The 23,434-nt window shown below is 36.4% G+C and overlaps 2 long non-coding RNA genes across 6 annotated transcripts in view; one reads left to right on the top strand and one right to left on the bottom strand.

The window, feature by feature from the left end:
* LOC148215120 (uncharacterized) overlaps positions 1-23,434 on the top strand; it is a 144,236-nt gene that overhangs the window by 48,092 nt on the left and 72,710 nt on the right. The window lies entirely within an intron of this gene.
* The window catches only part of LOC112541239 (uncharacterized), a 260,594-nt gene that overhangs the window by 188,592 nt on the left and 48,568 nt on the right, over positions 1-23,434 (bottom strand). For 2 of the 5 annotated variants that reach the window (XR_015796776.1, XR_015796777.1), the window contains exon 3: positions 17,005-17,107. The exons of the other annotated variants lie outside the window; for them this stretch is intronic. This is a non-coding gene — a long non-coding RNA (uncharacterized LOC112541239). The remainder of the gene's footprint in view (positions 1-17,004; positions 17,108-23,434) is intronic. 5 annotated transcript variants of the gene reach the window in all.

Genomic DNA, 23,434 nt, shown 5'->3' with positions numbered 1-23,434 from the left:
AGGGCCAAGGTGTTACCAGTTTTGTGTCAGGACCTTGATTACCTGGGTTAGATCCATAGCTGTCATGGTGGCTATTATCCCCAAGCTTCTTCTAACTTCACCTCCAGAGAATGCAAGTTGAAGTTTCCCAAGACAATAAGACTGGAGTACTCTACCACCAGTCAGACCATGGAGTCAAGAAACTCAGGTAGACAGGTTGCTATATAGCAGGAAGCAGATACAGCAGCAGCAATGCCACCTGATTCCTAGTAGCAATCCCAACTGATTCCAATTTAATGAATAGGATCTCACATCCAGTCACTGGGGGACAGCACCTCTGAATGCCACCAGAATCTCCTGGATAACCAGAGCTACTCCACTGCCCTGGCCTTGGGGTCTTGACTGATGCTACACACAAATCCAGAGAGAAAAATCTAGGTCTCAGTAATACATGCCAGGTCAGTCCTCACATCCATGATTATATCACTAGTGAGGGCAGCTTTATTACAGACTGACATGTTCAGAAGTAGCAGCTACTAAATATTGCTTTACAAGCTCCAGATTTTCAATAATTCAGAACAAATCTAGGTATATGAACTTATACAAGACAGGAACTACCAATCCTGATATGAATATTTGTTATTTTTTTCCTTTTTATTATGTTGTAAATCTTGATACATTGTATTGTTTCAATACAGTGATGTTTATATAATATGGTTAACATTCTATTATTTGGCTAGCTTAGAGTATTGAGAATAGAGAGGAGAAAAAATATTCAATCAATATTAATTACAATTTAGAATGTCAGCAAGCATAAAATTATTTGGCTTTTTCATCCAAAGTTGAGCATAACATTCAAAAAAGAACCACTATGACTCACATCAAAGTATCTCTTGTATAATAGAAGTTTCAATCTTAAACTGATTACTTAATATTAAAGTCTCCATTGTATTGTTACTTAGGGTGTGTGTGTGTGTGTGTACACACACACCTCATCCCTATGAATGGTATGTGTCTTCTTCAATTGTGGGTCCTCTGCCATAGGCCTGGGAGTTTGAGGGTTCTTTTAGCTGTTCCGAGCACTGCACATTTCTGGACAGAATGCTCTGATGTTGTTCCTGGGATCTGTTGGAGCCACTCTCCCAGCTTAGGAGTCACAAGCCCAAGTGCTCCTATCATCATTGGGACCACTTTGGTCTTTACTTTCCACATCCTCTCTAATTCTTCCTTCAGGTACTTCTCCAGCTTCTCATATTCCTTCTTCCTGATGTTGCTGTCCCTTGGCACTGCTACATCTATCACCACCACTGTCTTCTGGTCCTTGTCTACTACCAGAATTACTGGTTGATTGGCCAGTGCCTACCTATCAGTCTGGATCTGGAAGTCTCATACAATTTTAGCCCTGTTATTCTCCACACCCTTCTGTAGAATCTCCCATCTGGACTTGAGACGGTATAGCTCATACACTGTGCAGATGTTCCTGTACACAGTGCCAGCTACTTGGTTGTGCAGTTCAGTATATGCTGTTCCTCCTGCATCTTACACTCTGTCACTATGAGTTGGACTGTTTCTGAGGCCTCTCTGGACAGTCTGCACCTTGGGTCCTGTCTAGTGTTGCAGACCCCTCCTTCTATGGATCTGGTGCTTAGTGCCTGTTCTTGTGCTTCTATGATCAGTGCCTTAGCACTGTCTTTAATCCAGCCCTTTCCAGCCACTGGTAGGATTTCCCTATGCAGGCCACCTCAGCTATTTGTCAATGGTACATTCCATGCAGAGGCTTGTCTTGCCATGGCACTTCATCTACTTGAATTCCTCCCATGTCTGCTGCTGCCTCAGGCATTCTCTCAGCAGCTCATCTTTGGGTGCCATCTAACTGATGTACTCCTGGACGCTCTGCGTTTAGTCCATGACAGTGGCTTTGACATTCACCAGACCCCGCCTGCTCTCTTTCCAGCTGGTGTACAATCTCTGGGTGTTGGACTTGGGGTGGAAATCTTCATGCATTGTGAGGAGCTCCTGGGTCTTCACATTGGCAGCCTCCATGTCCTCCTTTGGCCAGCTCACTCTACTGGCAGGGTATCTGATGATTGGCAGGGCATACAGTATGTGTTGATGGCATGGATCTTGTTCTTCCCATTAGGCTGGCTCTTCAGGACCTGTTTTATTTTTTGGTGGTATTTGGATGTTACTGTCTTCCTTGCCTTCCCTCTCTCTCTCTCTCTCTCTCTCTCTCTCTCTCAATAAATAAATAAATAAATAAATAAAGGGTAAAAATTAGATAAAGGGGACAAATTTAACCAGAATTAAAATACCAAAAAAAAAAACAAACACACAAAAAAAAAAGGAAAGGGAAAATTAAAAAAAATAAAAGAACAATTGAGTTTCTGACTTGCCCCTTTTTATAAATCTGCTAATTTGCAATATTGGTATACATTTAGACCCCCGTAGAAGCCAGATTGTAAGTGATTATCTTTCCTATGCTGCATGATAGTGTTGTATGTATGGGAACCATTCTTGCTTAAATTTAAACTTTTGTATATATACTGTTAGTTTTGTCATTGCTGCATATTCTCCAAGTTTAAGTTCCCAGTCAGGTATTGTCAGATTCATTCTTTCTTCTACTGGTGAGCAAAATTAATTCTTGCTGCTATAAGCATGTATCTCATTTAATTATGATGCTTCTTGTTGATTTTTTCTGAGATTATACCTAGTAGGAAAAGTTGTGGTTTCATTTCAAATTTAAGTTTCAAGATGTTCCGCATTATACTATGTATGTCTTTCCACTAATTTTGAGTTTTTTTACATGTCCACCACATGTGGTAAAAGATTCCATCTGTTTCATGACATTTCTAACATTTATTACTGTAAGATTTGTCTTAGATATTATTGATGGAGTTCTATACCATCTGTAAGACATTTTGTACCAGTTTTCCTTTAGATTATAACTTGGTGCAAATTTTGTAAGTTTAGTCCATAATACTTGTCATTGGTGTGCTATGACTGGGTCTTTAAAGTTTTGCATCCATTTTATCATACAGTTTTTTGTTTATATATGTGCCCTAATAGGTGGTGTGGGTTTAGTTATATTTGTATTCTCTTTGTAACATTTTATGTAATAACTTCATTAGTTATTCTAATTTCTATATGCTTCTGTTATATTCTCTCTGAATCTTGTATCCTCTGTATGTATACTTCTATTATTAGCCAGCCAGAAAACTGAAGCAAAGTAAAGGACAAGATAAGATGGCTGAATGATACAGTCTAAGCCAGTGTTGTCCAAACTTGGCCACTTTAAGATGAGTGGACTTCAACTCCCCCAATGCTGGCTGGGGAATTCTGGGAGTTGAAGTCCACTCATCTTAAAGTGGCCAAGTTTGGACAACACTGGTCTAAGCCATCAACTGGCACCATTTACAGTGCATAAATGGAAACAATTTAAAGGTCTATTTACCATGATTGCATGGCTAATACTAATAGTTCTTTTTCTTCTTTTCACTGAAAAAGAAACTGATACATCAAAACAAGATGAGAATGATACGAGACCAGAAAAATGTGTAAAACTTTAGGAGAATAAGATCCCACAACCTCTTTATAGTGTAAAAGAGAGAAGCATAGCATTGGAAAGGTGTAACTCTCCCACAAAGAGCTCTTTAGAATTTTCCAATTCCTTTTTATCCATTTGGAGGAAAAAGGCACTGTTTCTTTCTATTTTTCTTCCTTTTTCGTATGTATACTATGTGCATGTGAATGGATGTCCATGTGTGGCTTGTAGAATATGTTCTAATTAAATAGCTGTATTCACACAGAGAGATTTGTAACGCTCCCAGGATGAAGAAAACCATTTGTCAAGACACCTCTCCACTGTCTCCCATGGTCTTGTAAAATATCTATGACTTTTAAAGGGAGGAAGAAAAAGCCTAGGATTTTTATCTGGAGCATAGATATAAATGTAGGCTTTAATTATGGTGAATTGCAATAGTCAGTTCTTCTGCTGTAAATAGCTTTATTTTAGTCTATATTAAAATAATTATTCTAACTAAGCTATGTCCGCAAGCCTTCCACCAATTAATCCAATTCCAATTCAGAGTCCAAACAGCCTAGACGGCTGTGCCAGGTATAAAGCCTGACAGTCAAAATCCAGTTGAAATGTATAGCAATTGTGGGCAAAAAGAAATAATTCTTTGGATATTTCTTCCATATCTGGTGGCAATGTCGGATAGCTCAACAATACTGGAAATTAATTTTTTTTTTTTTTCATTGCCTTTGAGTCAGTGTTGACTCCTGGCAGCTGCCTGGACTAGTCTCTGCAGTTTTCTTGGCAAGGTTTTTCAGAAGTGGTTTGCCATTGCCTAGGGTTGAGAGAGTGACTGGCCCAAGGTCACCCAGCTGGTTTTGTGTCTAAAGTGGGACTAGAACTCACGGACTCCCTGTGTCTAGCCTGATGCCTTAACCACTACACCAAACTGGCTCTCATCATAGAATCCCTCTTTTTTTTTTTTTATCCACACTCAGTTGTTACCGACTCTACGGTGACTGCTTGGACGAGTCCTTGCAGTTTTCAAAGCAAGGTGTTTTCAGAAGTGGTTTGCCAGTGCCTCCTTCCTAGAGCAGAGCCCAGCTGGCGAGAGCAGGAGGCGGGGTTTCCGTTGCTTCGCGCCTTTTTCGGGTGTGTGCGGGTTCCGCGCTACTGGCAACTGCTCCCGACTCCTTTTGTAAGGCGCCGCCAGCATTTTTCCTCCCACCGGAGTGAGAGTACCCATTTATCTACTCACGTAAATTTTCGATCTGTTGGGTTGACAGGAGCTGGGGAGGAAACAGGAGCTCACTCTGCTGCGCGAAAGCTGGGCTCGAACCGCTGAAGTGTCGACCATTTCTGGCCAGCAAATTTCAGCATCATTAAGCCGCTGCGCCACCGCATCCCCTTTTAGAATTCATCATAGACTGGAACAAATTTTGAAAGTTATAATTTCATTTCAACCTGAGACATTTCTATTAAACTTCACCAAATCACCCTTTCCTTCAACATATACAGAACTGGCATTGTGTATGATAACAACTACAAGGATTTTGTATGCTTTTTATTGGAAAAGATCATGGAACTATGCAGATCCCAGATTTGGGTTCTAGAGTTTATATTTCAGTGAGCAGATAGCATATCACTACAAATCACTAGAAGTATTGCTTTAATGAACTTTATTATTTATAGCTTTTCTTTTTCATCTTCTTGATTTTAATTTTGTGCGTGTGTGAGTGTGTGCTCCTTCAAGTCATTGTTGACTCCTGGTGACTGCCTGGACTAATCCCTGCAGTTTTCATGACAAGGTTTTTCAGAAGTGGTTTGCCCCTTCCCTGCTTCCTAGGGCTGAGAAAGAGTGACTGGCCCAAGGTCACCCAGATACCTTCATGCCTAATGCAGGGTTAGAACTCATGGTCTCCTGGTTTATAGCCGATGACTTAACCATTACACCAAACTGGCTCTCAGTTTTAATTGTGACAACTAAATATTTTTGCAGTTCAAATATGGGCAGGTTTTGACCAGAAATTGGATATGGAATGTCCTATTGTACTCTAAGTTGTTAAGAGTATATTAAAATATATTAACTATATGATATTTTAAATCTGCTGGTTATTTAAAATTTGTCATGTTCCACCTATATTTTAATGTTTATATAGGGTTTTTCCCCTTCCTTATTATATTTCCTATAGTCTTTTAAATGTGCATTTGCATTATTTTCTTTTTTTCTTGAAATAATAATAGTAATAGTAATAATGTGTTTTTAAAAGAAAGAAATAATTCTATAAATAGCACAACTTCACAGAATTGTCTAACATAACTGTTTCAGAAAATCGAAGGTTACTATATTCGACTCCAGAAAAAATTATATAGACCAATTTATAGCATGTTGTAGCCAATTTGGCAGATAAAATAGTTTGATCTGTGTTGATTTAATTTTCATAGTTGATAGAGGTCTATTCAATATAACTGTGACCTCTGCTTGCTTAGTTATGATGGCAACTGGAATGTCTCAATTCCTCTGTGTGTGTGTGTGTGTGTGTGTGTGTGTGTGTATGTGTATATATATATATATATATATATATATATATATATATAATTATAGTTCATATATACATTCATATTGTGCTGCAATGTATTTATAAACTAAAGATATGTGGATTTAAAATCTCTATAAAAATGATTAACCATTGAAAGAAAATGGGAACTTACCATGTGTCATTAAATATAAACAGTGCCATTAATACGAACTTCAGGTGCAAGATACAATAGCTGCTGCTAATTATGATGAATCAGTAAAGTGAAAAATGCAAAACAGTGTTTGGAAAACACATGTTGTATGCAAAGTTCTGCTTGTGTAAAATCAATGCGAAATAATGATACATGAAAGCTGTCTTTCTGTACTATGCCCTGGTTATTTGGGTCAAAAATGGTATATGATCAAATTGGTAGGAAATTCTGTTAAGAATCTATTTTTTGTGCCTTTCACTTACATGTGACTTCTAGTTACTTCATGAACAAGCCCATGCAGTTTTGCTGGCAACATCACTTGTCCTTAGCCCTTCTTCCAAGGGCTAGGAGGGAGCGACTGATCCAAGTCAGCCAATTGGATTTCGTGCCATGGCAGGACTAGAGTTCACTATCTCCCAGGTTCTACTCCAGTGCCTTTAATCACTACACCCAACTGGCTCTCTAGGAACCTGTGAAGTTGTTAGATTGATCAGAGAATCAAAAGCATGATATTAATTTATTTCTTCATGTTTATAAGTACTATTATTTAGATAAAATTATCAATGACATTTTAGTGATGAGCTTCCAATAAGCTGTCAAATACTGAATAAACTATTTTGAAAAATAGAAAACAATTCCATTAATTAAGTTAATATTTATTTTATTCCAATTATAAGAATGTTAACTTGCAAAATAGGAAAAATAAAATATTTTTGTTATTATGATGAGTGGTTATTTTAAGAAGAATGGCTGCTATAACATTGTTAGAATTATTTTAATTAAGATACTTTGCGATTATATTTTTAGTTTCATCTAGCTTAAGTCAGATAAAAATGATTGGGCACTAAAATAAATGTAAAATTTCAGCATTCTGCTTCTGACATAAAACAGAACTTTTAAAGTTAAAAAAGAAGAAGCAAAGGTGCTTTAAAAACTGAATATGAGAAAGTGTGCAGCCATTTGCAGAAAATAATATAACTGCATATCCCAATATGAACAACAAAACTGCTTGAGAAAACTGCTATAATTTTGTTGGGAAATTGATCAATAGAGTATTGAATTCCAAATAACAATATAAACACTTAAAATATTCATATATCTTGATTTAATTTAATTTACTTGCTGATGGAAACCTGGAAGACAGAAAGCTCCTATTCTTGTTCTACTTCTTAACAAAATGTTTGTCATGTGGATTCATAATAGCATCACCAACTGCAATGGAAACAATGGCACTCCAGATGTCACCAAACAGTATTGCCTCAAGATCTACTTCACAGTTGTGTATCTTTCTGGCTAGGAACCACAAGGCCATTCAACTTTTCTCAGCATTGTAACTTGACCAGCTTCTGTGGTGCAAACTTCACATAAGAACTGTCCATTGAACGCTAGACCCATAGGAACCAAACAGAACATTGCTATAGCTTCTCCATACAGCTGCTACCTTTGTATTTTCTTTAATAACAGTATCTTGGCAGCTATCTTGCTTAGTATGCCAACTTAATAATATACTGACAGACAAGAATTACATGATCCAAAATTTGTAGAGGATATTTAGTCTCTTCTTTTAAGGGTAATATTTGAATAAGGGGTTGAAAGCCTGATGCTGAAGTGACTTGTACTGACAAATATTTGAAAAGCTCAGTCCAATTTCAGTCCAACTTTGAAATTTCCATATTAAATTATAAGCTCAGAATGCCTGCAGTGCAAATAAACACACTAAAGGCTTTTTAGCCTCAAGGAGATAAGATCTCTCTCTGGAGAGACTTCTCAAAACTGCTCCCTTGCCTTTGTGCAGACTGCTGGAATGTGCTTGCTTTTCATTTCACTCTTTGTGTCTGGCTCTCAGGCCTCACAGGCAGTGTCTTAAGCCAGGCAGGGTCAGCACAAACAGAGAGCAGCATTCATGGACAGATCAAGTTTATGTGAGAATCTGCTCCTCCTGTGCCCTCAATTTCCATTTGAATTGTTAATAAAATCTCAGCCTGAAAGGCACATGATCCCATCAGTAGAGAAGTCATGCAGAGAATGCTCAAGCTCAGAAAAACAAAATTTCTTTATCTTTTTTTTTTTAAGCCATCCTTCTCCGGCATTCATGGGAATTATGCCATCTAACTCCCCTCCTAAACTGAGCCTTCCAACCCCATGGTAACATCTGATAGCCAGTAAGGTGCTTGCTTTTAAAAGAAAAGCACAAAAAAGAAAAACAGCAACAACAGCCACCCTTCATTAAAAAAAGCACAAGGATAGCAACAAACTAGAGCTGTCAACAGTTCAGCATTCTCCAATGTTATAGCCTCAAAAGATTCAGCAAATGCAAAGGGGCTTTTCATAATTTTAATAGCATTTCAAAGAGATAATCTTACTGATTGGGAAATTTTCCATTGCTTTATGATATAATATGAACTGTGGCTCCACAGAGGTAATAGAAAAGTCACACCCCAGTTAATTTGGTCACCCAGTACACATACTATACAGGAACAAGAGCCACTCTTTGCTTGAGGGAGTTGACAGGCATCTTCCTAACCTTACCACAACTAAACAGGCCACTTGTTTCTTCTTGCTTTGCTCCCTTCCAACTGTCTGATTTTACTGAACTCTTTTCAGAGGGATGGGCTGATGACTCTCCTGCTTCTCCCTTCATAAGAGCCAAGGGAAGTGTTAGTGATCAACTGCAGAACAAAAGGAGAGAGGCTCATGATTCTGGGCAGTGCTGTGAGCTTGGCTCCATAAACTGCATTATCCATCTACAGCCTAAAATGTTTCTCAGTTTAAGACAAAAATGTAACTCAAGTAACTGGCGCATGAAACATGTATGACATCCACAAGGTTTTTCTGTTGCATTTAAATGTACTATGTGCGTGACAAGTGAGCAGCTGTGTGTGTGTGAGTGGGTCTGTTTAAATCATATTTAAGATCTATTCTTGTATCATAACAGTAAATCATTTTTATTCATAAAAATTGTCTTCCAAAATTAAAGACAGGAAGATGTTTAACAGAGTTTATTAACAATTTGAAATACAGTGTGGATAAAGTTTGTCTTGAAATACGTCAAACTGAGAATTTCCAAATGCTTTAGGAAACTCTAAGGGAAAAGAGAAATAGAGGATAAACTATGTCATCTAAAAAGGAGTATCAGGAAACTGTAACTAATAACATGTAAACCACCACAAATGAAAAGCAAATGGAAATTTAGGTCATTCTGAAAAAAAAATTATTTTTGGCAACTTGAGATTTGAGTTATAATAGCTGTAAATTAGGCAGTAACAATATCAGAATTGGATAGTGCAAGCCAACACAACTCAAGAAGCTGATATAATATATTAGGTGGTGACTTGCATGGTGGTCCAGGAAAAACTGAATAAAATCTCAATTTTCTCTAAAACTGCAAATCAAGACAGTTATCAAGCAACATTTCAGTTATCATATCCCATTGATTTATCAGAAATAATGATAAACCACTAGTGGTATAGCCATAGTGATCAATTAATATTTGAATATTTAAATTGCTTTGAAAACTTTTGACTGACTCTGATCATTAAGCCAAAAAGTTATCTATGCTTTCTTCTCTTAATGTTATCTGATGTCATAGCATGGGGGATACTTCAACTTCTTTCTACAGGAAAGGATGTTGCTTCATTAACTTGCTCCTACTTCAGTAGAATAAAAACTATGAAAATCCTTTCTTATTCATAAGGAAAGGAAAGTGGGAGCTTATTGTTTTGGTATTTAGGTTACTTTGGCACTGTAGTATCAAATCACTCCAAAGCTCTCTCAACTCTGGAACTGTGGAGACTGGGTCAAACACTGAACAACTGCTAGGACTATCAACAACATTTCTCCAGTTATAATACATCAGCAGATTATATTTTATTTATTTATATTTTATTTATTTATATATCAAATTTGTCACTGCCTATCTCATTGAGATGACTCTGGGCAGTTTACAAAACAGTTAAAATCAATTAAAATTACAAAATTACAATTTACTATTAATAAATAGAAAATAAATAGATCTAAGAATAATTGGCAGTAACTTATATTCCAACCAGAGAGAAAAGATAAACATATTTCATTAGAATTAGAAGCTATATGCTAATGAACTAGAAACAATATGAAAAAAGAAACAAAAGGCCACATTATTTGTTCCATAAAACAAATTAGTGGATTGGCAATGAGATACTTAAGAACAGTCCCTTTTTCAATTCCTGTCTCTCTGTTTTGCCAGGGCATCTTGCCATTTGATGTAGTGATATTGATGTTGATCCTCAATACCAGGTCAGTACATAATAAATCACTGATCATCCATAAAGCAATCATAGCTGATTTTTCTGATCTGTGTGTATGCAGTGGTCGCAAGACCACTGTTAGAGCACTTGATATGGTGATATTCAGATTGTTATTTTATGGGAATTATTTTGTTATGACTTCAGATAGAAACTAACACTGATATAAAGGGCCTTTCTCCTTATCTTCTCCCATGAGAATTAGGGTATCATCTAAAGCAAAACTTTTTCATGAAACAAACAGAGGGAAATAAAAATTATCCCCTTCCTATTTCATCTATGGATGGAAGTATTAATTTCTACCAACAGTCTTGGCAGAGTTTGGTTACAAAGATAGATGACAACAATTTTGGCCTTCAAACAAACATATTCAGGATCAACAGAAAAATGAGGGATTTTTGTCAAATACCTGTAATTAAAGTTGGCAACTTAACAGGAAGAAACAATGATAACAACAATTATTTCTTAGATTTTTTTTCCTGATTCACTTCCAGGAGTTTAAAGGATATATATAGTATAGCATTCCTACCACTAATTTTTCCCCACATCAACCTGAATGGAAGGATGGGCTGGGTTGAGCTATGAGATAGGTTAGGTTGAGAAAGAGTAATTATTTGACACACAAATATCAGTGTGTTTCCGTGGCTGAAGATAGGTTGAACCTGAATTTCCCTGATTCATCACCTTAGCCAGTCTACCATCCTGTTTTTGACCATTTTCATAATGATGCCATAAAGAACCTATGACATTTTTAAAAAATTTATGTGTGCTTTATATTCTTTCCCCAATAAAATAATAGCAATTCATTCATAGACTTTTTTCTAAATATGATGGTAAAATATGATGCATAACATTGATTATCACTCCTATTGGTTGATGGTGTCAGTCACTCATTGGTAACATTGAGGACTGATAGCAACATACATATTTTCTTCTTTCTAGGATTTAATTTACATGTATTGTGAATTTCTATTATTAAATTGAGAACTTCATATTTTATTCAGCCATATTATCAGCAAAGATAATAGCAGTATATTCTAATTCAAATAAATCTGATACCAAAATATCTTCCAATGTTTATTTATATCATGGCTCAAATTCTAATTTTTATTAAAATATTCTTGATGGCATTTTGGGTCTCACCCTCACATCACAAAGATGCCTTTTTTTCATTTTTAAAGGACATATATATATATTGTGGGGGAAAAAAACACTAGGCAGTAAGAACAACAATAACACATTACAATAATAAACAGTCATAATTATAAATACTTTAATACATTACTGAAATTTATATTATGTTATAATTTAAAAGAAAACTTTTATACAATGATGTACCATTGGTACACAACTCCAGAAAAATTATCTAGAATGTATAAAGATACTTCAAATATATGTTGGAAATGTGAGAAGTATGAAGGGTCTTTTTTTATCATGCCTGGTAGACTTTCAAAAAAGCCAGAACATTTTGGGTTCAAATACATACACTGATACCAAGAATTTTGAATATTTTATTTTATTTTTTATTATCAAACTTGTATGCCGCCCATCTCCCCCAACGGGTGACTGTAGAACTTTTCTTGTTGGGACTAATTAATAATTAGAAAAGAGTTATGGAAGATTGTTTTTATGTATGATAATGGCTGCAAGATTATTATATGCACAAAAATGGAAAGACTCTGAGATATCCACAATGGGGGAATGGCTGGTGAAGATGATAGAATTAGAGAGATGGCAAAATTGACTTGTTTGATTAGAGAAAGGATGATACAGGTAGTTCCTGGTTTAGAACAACCAGTTTACGGAAGACCATAGTTAACAAAAGAGCCTATTGTAGCAAAAGTCAAGTTAAATACACAATGATTCAAATTAAATACACATGGTTTGAGTTAGTTACCCAGTACTACTAATACAGTATTATACAATAATACTGGTTTGGCTTACATACAAATTTGACTTAAGGACAGACCTCGGGAACAGAACTCATTCTTAAACTGGGGACTATCTGGAAACCCCTTATGGTGTCTTTGCTTAAAAAAGAAAAAGAGATGAACTTGTGATTTATGGGGTTTGATGATTAGAATGGGTAGACAATGGAAAGAAGGAAATTATGTTGCAGCTTTAGATAGAGAGGGTAAAGTATAAATTTACTTGTAACTGCTGCTAAGAAGACCGGAGCTTCACTTGGCTTGGCTTGGCTTGGCTTGGCTTGGCTTGGCTTGGCTTGGCTCGGCTCGGCTCGGCTCGGCTCGGCTCGGCTCGGCTCGGCTCGGCTCGGCTCGGCTTGGCTTCTTTTCTTTTCTTTTCTTTTCTTTTCTTTTCTTTTTCTTTCTTTGCACTTTTTTCTTTCACTTATTACTTTTCCTTACTTTCCTTTTTTATTTCAAAATTTATATTGCTTTTATTCTTTTAAAAAGTCTTTAATTACACACACACACATTTTAATACATTGATATATATATAGGCACTGATGATTCCACAACTAATCCCCGAAGACCTCCGAAAAAGTTAGTTTTTTACCAGCTTTCAGAAAAGAGTGGGGGGCATTAAGGCACAGTATCCCACAGAAGAGGAGCTCCCATATAGGAAGGCTGCCACCAGGCACCCTTCAGTCATATCTCCTTGTAGGTGGAAATACTCAACAGGCACTCACTGGCTGTCCAGGACAAATGGGCAGAAACTAACTTGGAAAAGCAGCCCTGTTAGAGCCACATCCAGAGCCATATGTAACTTTAAAGGTAGTGACCAACATCTTTAATTGTACTTAGAAACCAGTAATGTAGTAACCAGAGCAGCTCCTATTGCAATGATGTAATGTGATACTATTGTGGTTGCCTGGTAAGGACATGGCTGTTGAAGTTCCTGAGTGGTGTACAAGGGCAATCCTATGTAATGTGAATTACAATAATGTAACTGGGAGATGACAATGGTGTGAATGACTCCACTGAAACATCCTGTTACAAGTAAAGCCACAACTGATGCACCAGCTAAGGTTGTGCAAAGTCCCGCTTGGCCTACAGTTTCCACTTGCTGATTAAGTAAGCCTGCTCTATGGTAAACACAATCTCATTAAAGTCAAAATTGGTACAACATTGGAATCAGTATACATCTGAATTTACAACCACCATCTTATTTAGGCTAGACAGACCCTGTTCTTCCCCATCCAAATCCTATGAGCCTCCAGGCACCAACTTAGAATTTCCAGCACATCTTCCATTGAGCCTATGTTGGGTATCATCAACATATTGATAACCTCTCTCTCAATGGCTTAATGTTGACTTTAAACAGAATTGGGGACTTGACCAAGCCCTGGAGTACCCTATAACTGACTACCTATAGGCTACACATCTCCCCATTACCACTACTGACTAATCCTATCTTATTAAGAATGGAACCATAGTAAAACAGTACCTCGAATTCCTAACTCTCACTGATAGTCCAGAAGGATATTATGGTCGAAAGTATTGAAGGCTGCCAAAAGATATAGGAAGGCATAGATGCTTGTGGTCCTTCCTTCCAAGTTCTACCACAGATCATCCATGAGACTGACCAGTATGATTTCCATACCATGTCTGGATCTGAAACCAGATTGTCATGGTTTTGATCATGCATATCTTTCAGATCCCTCTGTAATTGCAGCTCCATAACCTTCCCCACAACCTTTTGTCCAAAAAGGAGAAAGTTTGGAGATTGTTGTCACTTTCATTGAATCCAGACTGGTCTTGAAGAATGGGTGGACCAAGACCTCCTTCAAGGCTCCTGGAAGTTTCCCTTTCCTCAGAAAAATATTATCTGGTGCTTGGATTGAACTCCTAGTCAGCTGCCTGGCTGATTCAGTTCCTAGATGGCAGTGCTAAGATCACAGAGAACTCTGCTTCCTTAAGATCCATAGAGTCAAACCTCCAAGATAACATTGTAAGACAATATGTCTCTCATGCCAGTAAATTCTGTCCATCTGGCATCCAACTTGAAGTGAATGCAAGTAAATATATCCACAAGAAATGGTGTTCACCAGATGATCACAATTCATACTAATTTGTTCTTCCATTCCATTTCCTAGTAAGGTCCACAACACTCAACAGTAAATAGTGCAGCTGATTGACATTACATAAACACCACAAAGATGAACCATACTTCACTGCCATTATCACCATAGAATAAGCTCAAAATGGAGCTCAGACTCATAACCATTCATACTTGCTTCTTATTTTCCACTAGCATAACTCCAGAATCTCTTCACTTGCTTAATTTCCTGAACAAAACCAAAGATAGGGAGACTTCCGGGGAAGCAATGGCTAACTGAAGATGGCTTTGCTTTCAGTGGAGCCGATGACTGCAGCAGGACAAGGAGCTGACTAATGGATTGGTGCCTCAAAATTCCTCCCCAGACAAAGGGCAGGACTTGGGATTATCCATAGGGCTTCTTACAGAGGCTCCCCATGACAAGACCATAAAATAGCAGTCACTGGTGGGTTTTAGAGCTCTGGGAGCTGGGAGCGTCAGCTTGCCCAAGCTGCGGTTCAAAGCCTTCAAAGAGACACTGGGTTCGCCCACTTCCTTTCTTTATCACTTCTGAAAATGGCTTTAAAAATTGCCTTTTTTTAAACTAAGAATTTTCAGAAAGACAAGCTTTGTTTCACTGGGTGATTTTCTTTCAATCCTTAATGAAAGAAGTTTCTTGTAAGTTTAAGAACTTAAAGAAAAAAAATTATTTGGAAAAAAGCAGCAAAAGGGTGATAGATCATTGATTTTGGAAAGTTATAAATGGATTAAAGGCCTAGATTGACTGGAAATAACATTTTGAAATTAACTATAAACTTCCTATGGTTTGTTTAAAATCCTATTAAAACATATGAAGATCTTGAAGTTAAGTGTAAGAAATCTTTCCATGGGAAAATGGTGTGGATTAGAGAAAAACATGATAAAAAGAGACCTTGAAGGCTGGTTACTAGAGGCAACCAGAAAGAACTAACAATTACAATTAAAGGAGAATACTCCCTAATACAGAATGGAGAGAAGTATTTTAACTCTGGAAGAATTCAAGAATATTTGGTAATAACGTACTCAGAGCTTTCTCTTAAAATTGTCTGTTACTATTAAAATGGGTTTTAAAGATAAGATAGAAGAGGATATAACTGAGAATCAGGCTGTTTTGGATATGGATTTAAAAATGATAGAATACAAGAATGATATTGACAAAGATGCTGCACAGGGCTTATAAATGAAACTGGCTGATGTTTTAATAGCTAAAAGGGACATACAAATAATACATCAGAACAGTGATTTGGTGTGCGGATTTTAACACAGAAGAGTTACTTGGAAAACTTCCTTATTTTGGATTTACAAAAGAGATGTGTTACACTTATGAAGGAGTTTCTGAGAAAAGATAGAGAATGAAAAGAAATCAGCTTTGGGGGCATTACTTAAAAAGAATAAACATCAAGGCATTTAAAAACAAGAAGAAAGATTATAAAGTCAGTTTTTTCGATCAAAGTTGAAATATATGATTTTTTTTTCCCTACTAGCTTTTAATGGATTTTTCATGACCAGGGCTGAATGACAAGAGCTTACAAATTTGCTATTAGATAATATAAAGGAAGAAGAGATTTCTTGTTGTATGATTAGAGAAAGTGATGGGTTATGATGTTAAAACTGAAAGAAAGTGTTAAATTTCTGACAGGAGGCAAAGAGAAAATAAGAAATTAATTTGTGGGATATTATTTGAATGGTTAAAGATTAAGATTTTCTGGTAGCTCTTAGTGGAATTTTTTTTTATTAAGTTGGAACAACAAGCTTTTATACTGTAGGTTTGCTTATAGATATAAGATAAAATATGGGAAGAAGAGATTTTTGTTGTGTAAAATAAGTTACTATGCAAAGGAAAAGAAATTAAATGAAATTGATTTACTTATAATACATAATATTATGTATCTTGTTATTCCTGGTAACTCTTAATGGACTTTTGCTGATTAAGATTGAATGATGAGGTTTTATTATTTACTAATAGATCAAAGATAGATATAGGATGAAGAGATCTTTGGTTGAAATGTTAGAGATGGTGATAAGTTACTGAAATTGTTTGTACTTGTCTTGATGAAGGGGAAGTCATCTCTCTCTCTCTCGATCTTTCTTTTTCCTCCCTCCTTTTTTTTCTTCTTTTCCCTTTGCACTTTTTCTTCTTTCTTTTTTTTTCTTTTAATATTTTTCTTAGTTTGTATTAGTTTCTTATCTCTGTATTTTTAAACTGTAATGAAAATTATTATTAAACAAAAAGAGAAAACCAAAGGATATTGTAAACTACAGAATGTCCTTTGTCTATCCTATAACACTACAATGTATGTTCTTCCAATGAAGTTAAACCTTAATATTAAGAGAGGAGAAGGAAGAGAATCAAACAGAAGTAAATATTTGCATATGTCTTGGGCAACTCCAAAATTGTAAGGCTTTCTCTCAGATCTGGAACATGTACACAGTTGGTCAGTGAACTGGTCTCCTTACCTCTAGTAAGTTGAATATCTCTCTTTAAAAAGTTAAATGTCAAGGGAGGAGTTTGCTGGAGCCTTTTGTCTTTGAATCTTTCCAGAGAAAAAGCAACAAGGATCTGGGGACAAGAAACAAAGCAGGTGACTTCAGGTTAGGGAATGTGACTATTCCAAAATTTTAAAAAGGGGAAATCAAATGTTCCCAGACTTCTAGATTCAGTAAGTAATTAGTCAGGCTGTGCTAGAGTTATTGTTTTATTTGGAATGTGTTCAAAGCCTTTCCCAGCCCCTTCCACTGCTTCTAAGAGTCAATATGGATAAGCCTAGCCATATTCTTTACTCCTCAAATCCAAGTCTTTTCCCCTAGGCCCAACACCCATCTCTGTTTCCTTTGTATTAGGTGTTTTCTGATAAAATAAGCAATTTAAACAAATACTTTAGTGTCAGTTTGTGTCTTGGGGGACATTACCTGCTAAAACACCACAGAAGGTATAAGTCCCTACAGATCAATTACAATTCCCGGTCTTAAAACAGCATGTTTTCTAATTAATATAAAGGAGAAGACATGTTCCTTGGTGGGAGGGGGACAGCCTTGCTTCTAAAACTCTGGATGAAAAATGAAGGAGGATTTTGTAGCAATGTATGCCAGTGAATGCAATCCTTGGGCTATCCTGGTTGAGTAGGACAGGTCTGATAACTAAGAAAAACCTTTATATGGGACTAGAGTGGGACTTTTCAACATTTAAACAGCCCTGGTAAATGCATAGTTCATTTAGATATTGATGACTTCTGGATACAGAAAGGGGAAGAAGGGCAATCAGGCAGATGAGCACATTGTGTTTTACAGTATATTCTTACAATATACTGAGTTACAAATGCATTACTCAGAGTAGAGCCAAGATAACTGAATGCTCCTAAGAGAAAACAAAGTGATTGAAAATGTCAACTCCAAGAGGACCTTAAGTACAAAACATGAATGGCAGATGAATTGGTGTGCATATTGTTTTAAATGTGCAGAAATAGTCTCATTAAAACAGAATTTCCTAGGCTAACTGCCAGAATTAACTGTTCGCACCCTTGGTCAGAAAACTCCAGTCCAAGCCCAGTATCCACCCCACCTTAGCTGAATGTTGAAGTCATTTCAGAGGATTAGAGAGTATTTGTTCAGATCAATGATCCACTGGATGTGGTATATAAGGACTAGCAAGTAGATACCTTGCTAGCGCATAAGGGTCTCATCCCAAATCACTCCTTGAACAATGAACTCTTGGTGCATGTAGGTGGGGCTAACTCAGCACAGGGAGGCCCCTTAGTCAAACTGTCTGTCCTGACAGTGGATGGGAAAGGAATGATTCAACTGGGGTGAAAGCTTTCACTTTGGGAGTACATTTAGGTAGAGGCATTTCAAGAAGTATAGATCTAGAGGTAGTAACTGGATTAGCTCCATAGTGACAGCTGATCTGTGGTGTTCTCTACATTTAAAATGGAGAATATCTCTCCTTGAAGTTAAATGTCAAGGAAACTGAAAGCTCAGGTGTTCGAACATCCCCAGAGAAAGAATAACATTAGACTGGGGAAATGCAAAACAACAACAACAGCAACAACAATAAAACACCCCACTGGTTGGAAAGTATGAAATTTTCAAGATTTTAAGAGGGAAAATATAATGCATCCCAGTTTAGTAAATCACATTGTGTTAGAACTTTGATTTTTTTTTTTAAAAAAAAAAACAAAGCCTTAAAGTCTTCCCAGGATCCTTTCACACTATTTTCCCTGAGTCTTAATCTCCATTTTAGATTAGGCTATTCATTCTCTGTTTCATTATCCTTACTTTGAAATTGAGGTCTTTTCCTCTAAACCTAATTTCCTTTGTGTTTCCTTTACTGTGTTTCCTTTACTGTTATGCATTTTCTAATAATCCAAATATCTTTTAAAACATTCATTTTGAGTGCTGGTTTGTTTATTCAATTGTAATCTGATAACATGCCTGTATTGATTGACATCAGTCCTGCGCTTAAACTGGTGGTCTGTTTTTCAATTAACAAAAAAAAGGAAGCCATTTTCTCTCCTTTGGGCCTGTTTCTATATCCTAACTGAAGACAGGAATAGGAGTTGATGGCAGCAAATATCAGTCAAAGCCATCCCTGCTGTGTCCTCGTTCAGTGGGTCAGGTCCAGTGGTAGTAAGAGAGTCCCTTACAACATGAAATCACAAAACAAAATAATAGTATATCCATTTTATTATTGTTATAAGATATGATTACTATGAACAAAATCTAGTTATGTGTAGCAGTCTTAAAGGGTTAGAATCATATAAAACATTATTTGGAATTAATTCAGCACTAAAATACCTCAAAGGGATTTCAGCTAAGCAAAACTAATGTTTAAAATATCCACAAAAGTAGCCAGACCCAAACTATAATATTGAGAGTAGTAGCAAAGTAGCTCATGTGTTGAGCTACGCAATTAGACTTTGCCCTTAAACCTGAAAATCAATGTAATTGATTAACAAAATACGACAGGCAGAAATGCTAGATGAGATAGTAATTCAGGATGGCACGGAACTGAAAAGATCTGCAGCTAGAACTAGAAAATGTAAATGATGAGGCATGGAAATGAGAAAATATTAAACTGTATATGCTACAATGTAAGAACATTTAATCCAAAAACATCTGATATCAACAATATGCAATAATAATAAATGAGATAATATCCACAAAAAAATTAGTAAATGATGTTTGTGCTTAATAAGACCCTGGTGCTGCATGATAGATCAATTTAAGCAATAGCAGTGTTCTCCCATTTTTAAATTCTTCCTACTTTCAGCTGTAGACTTTGCTTTGCTTCCACAGTGCATATATGACAGAAAGAGCGATACAAACCTGCATTAATACATGCAATGGATTTCACATTTCTAACATTAGTTCATAGACTATCTGTAGTGTAGTTGTACAAGCAAAGGGGTTTCACAGAGGTACTGATGAAAGAAAAGTAGATTCTATTTATTTGGTTCATTTTAACCAAAACTGGTCATAAACATTCACATTTCCATAGAGTGCTTAACTGCATTGAGTAATATGCCTTCCCTTTTCAACAACAGCATTAGGGGAAAAGACTAGTGTCAGAATTGCTTCTCACACACTACAATATAACCATATATCAATAAAAAGTTGTAGTGAGGGAGCAATTTCATTCTCTTGTATAAGAAGTGCAGAACTGGAGGCTCCAAGTCTATGTAAATTCCCTGAAAACCTTGAGCATGCCCCAAGAAGTTTCCAAGACTCAATATCAGATTAGAATTTTGACTGGGATAGAAAAGGAAAAAATATTAAATATATGATTGGGGAGTAATTACTTAAAATAGGTTTCAATCTAAATGAAATAAAATACAATTTAGCTTTTACCTTGGTCCCCTTGCTATTTTGGGGGGTAGGCCCCCCTGCACTCTGTTCAAAAGCCAGGGGCAACCCTTGATTCAAAACAAATTGTACACTCCCAGCTTACATGGCCAACAAACATTTAGCTGCATACAATTAGAAGCCATTTAGTACAAGGTCTAGTTGCTAAACTGTACTCACCCACTGTAGAGATACTCAAACATCCTCTGAAATGGTTCTCCTATGAATAATTCCAGAATGAATTGGGTTGTTCCCCAAAGTTGGGCATTTATACATTTTTCTCTGATTGATCAACACTGTTCTGAACATTTTCCAATCATTAAGTAAAAGAAAAATGCCAGGTATGTGGAAAAGAGAAAGAAAAAGAGAATATGTGTCTTTTTACACTGACAAGGATAGCTTCCAACCAGGAATGCCTTTTCCAGCGCTTAGCTCTGGGGCAACATATCAGAAATTGTTTCAATATTTTCAATATTTTTCTATACATTAATTGTCCAAAGGTCAACTGAAAGCGTTATAGAAGTGGAGGCAAGCTGTTTTTTAATCTTATCCAATGTCTTCTAAAAACTCTTCTACTGTATATACCTTGTCCTTGTAATTTTAACTTTTGTTGCTTGTGTATATGGCTTGAATGTTAGTTACTAATCATGTCTTCACTGTTATTCTATTCTATACAAATTACATTAAGTTTAAATATTTGCAGGTCTGTAAGTTTCTAAGTAACATCCTAGTTTAATATAGCATAGCATAGCATAGCATAGCATAGCATAGCATAGCATAGCATAGCATAGCATGGCATCTCTTTTACTCTTATTGTGTTCATGTACAGTATGTTGTGTAAGATTGGGCAACTATGCATTACAGCAGAGCAGGAAAATGTACATCTTGCCTCTGAGGCAGAAGGTTTGAGAAAGAAAAGTGGAGACAGGACTTTTATATCAGCATAGGACATTTATCTAATATTATCTAAATAAATAGGTGCTGTCCAGTAAAGCAGGCCTACAATGCCTTTACCTCATTATGAATATTTCAGTCACAATTATAAGTAGTCAATTTATAATTGTGTCATGATTTTTATGTTTTGTTATACACAAATCCTCCACCCTTGGAAATGGCATTGGAAAAGGAGAAAACTGAGTTTCCAGCACTGAAGAGTTCCAAACTTTAAAAGAGAAAAGCCACAAAGATTGGGTAAGCTAGAATGGGCCATCTTTAGTAAATGACAAATGAACATCTCTGAGAGGGTCTAATGTACAACAGATAGCTTATAAAAGGTCAATAACTGAAGGTTAAGGCATAAAGGATAGAAAAACCTTCAAGAGGATCAACAAATGGGAATCCTGCAAAATATCTGCAAAGACCAGCAGGCTCCACCAAGAGTTTGCCACTGTAGATATGCAGCAAACAATATTTTAACCCTTTATTCATAATGGAATACTAGTTGATATGGTTTGATTAGTAATGCTGATTCCAAAGTGGAACAAAAGTCTATAAAAATATTGGATCCAGTTAGGGTAGGACAAACCAATATGTGTTTTGGCATTCCCACAAAAGTAACAAACCATAATCAGTGTTCTGCAGTTAAATGCAAGAATTCTACTGTATTTTAGCAAGAGGTAGAAACGTTGTGAATTTTAAAGCAATGTAACATCAAGGCAAAACTGACGACTGAATAAACACTGCTTTGGTTTTAGAGACTTATGTATGTTGGTCCCCCCCCCCCCACACACACACATATGGACAGTTTCCACTGCATGATACTCCTCTCACATGAAGTAAGTAGAAAACACCTTTGTGCAAGAGGTTGAGTATACATATTAGAAAAAGGAATTTGTGGTACATATTGTAATCTTCAAATTCATTTCAATTTAGCATATGAAGACCAATATTTAGAATGTGAAGATTCTAATTAATTCTAAGAATATATCCAACTGTATTACAGGTTTGCCTTAATTATTCAATCCAATGGCCATCCTGTTGCTGCAATTTTTCTTTTCAATTTGTTTTTCATTATTCAATCACTATTTTTCATTGTGCTCATTTAACAATTCATTTCCTATTCATTTTTTATGCAATGAGCTAGTGTAAATAAAATTATATCTACTTTGCTTTTTTATTTGAAATCAATAGAGCAATTTTTAAAAGAAGCAGGAAAATGATGCACAGTAGTAAAAGCATAAATTAATACAATAGTTAATAAAGGCAACAGATGGAAAATCCATTAAAATAGTAATAGAATGTTTTGAATTTCTTTGAGTAAAACTGTTTCCAATTTCTATGAAAAAAAGAACGAAGAAAGAAAGAGGGCTAGAAGAAGGAGGGGAGAGTATGTCAAAGATTTGTTCACTACCTCCAAGTACAGTGGTACCTCGGTTCACGAACGCTTCTGTTCACGAACAATTTGGTTCGCGACCAGCACCGTTCGCAAAATTTTGCTTCCGTTCGCGAACTCCGCATCAGGTGACAAACATGACCCGTGGCCATTTTCCCTGCTGTGACACGTGGTTGTGGCTTCCTGTAGGGAGTGGGACTCTCCCTCCAAACAATAACCACCTCCCCACCCGCCTTCCTGTCCTCCATGCCAGAAGTCACCTCAAGCAAGGTTAGTGTTCTCTCTCTTCATACTGTACTGTACTGTACTTTGTTTCATATTTTTGTGATTAAAAAAAATACATATGGTTCAGAACAGATTTACTGTATTGAACCTTATGGGAAAATTTGATTCAGTTCGCGACCAATTCGGTTCATGACCAGAGTCGCGGAATGAATTAGGTTTGTGAACCGAGGTACCACTGTAGTCTATATCTACTGTGCTCACTATGCCTACTTTGCTCACTTAATACTAGACACTCTAGAAAGATCTTAAAGTGTATACAAACATATGACAGTTCTCAGACAACTGGATTTTTGAGTGACATGGGAATACTGAAGGAACTGAGAGTTAGCTGTTTAGGATTTTCTGGACCAGCTGTAACTGAGCAGGTAAAAGACCTAGATCTCTGGAGAAGTCTATAATTCTGGAAAAGATGGGAGAGAAGAGAAAATGAGG

This window comes from Python bivittatus, unplaced genomic scaffold, assembly GCF_059951505.1.
Source record: "Python bivittatus isolate LINGU-HERP-01145 unplaced genomic scaffold, Pbiv_v1 ctg000350_np1212, whole genome shotgun sequence".
Classification (NCBI taxonomy): domain Eukaryota; kingdom Metazoa; phylum Chordata; class Lepidosauria; order Squamata; family Pythonidae; genus Python; species Python bivittatus.
Note: the sequence above shows the minus strand (reverse complement) of the source record. Positions and strands in the feature narration are given on the sequence as shown.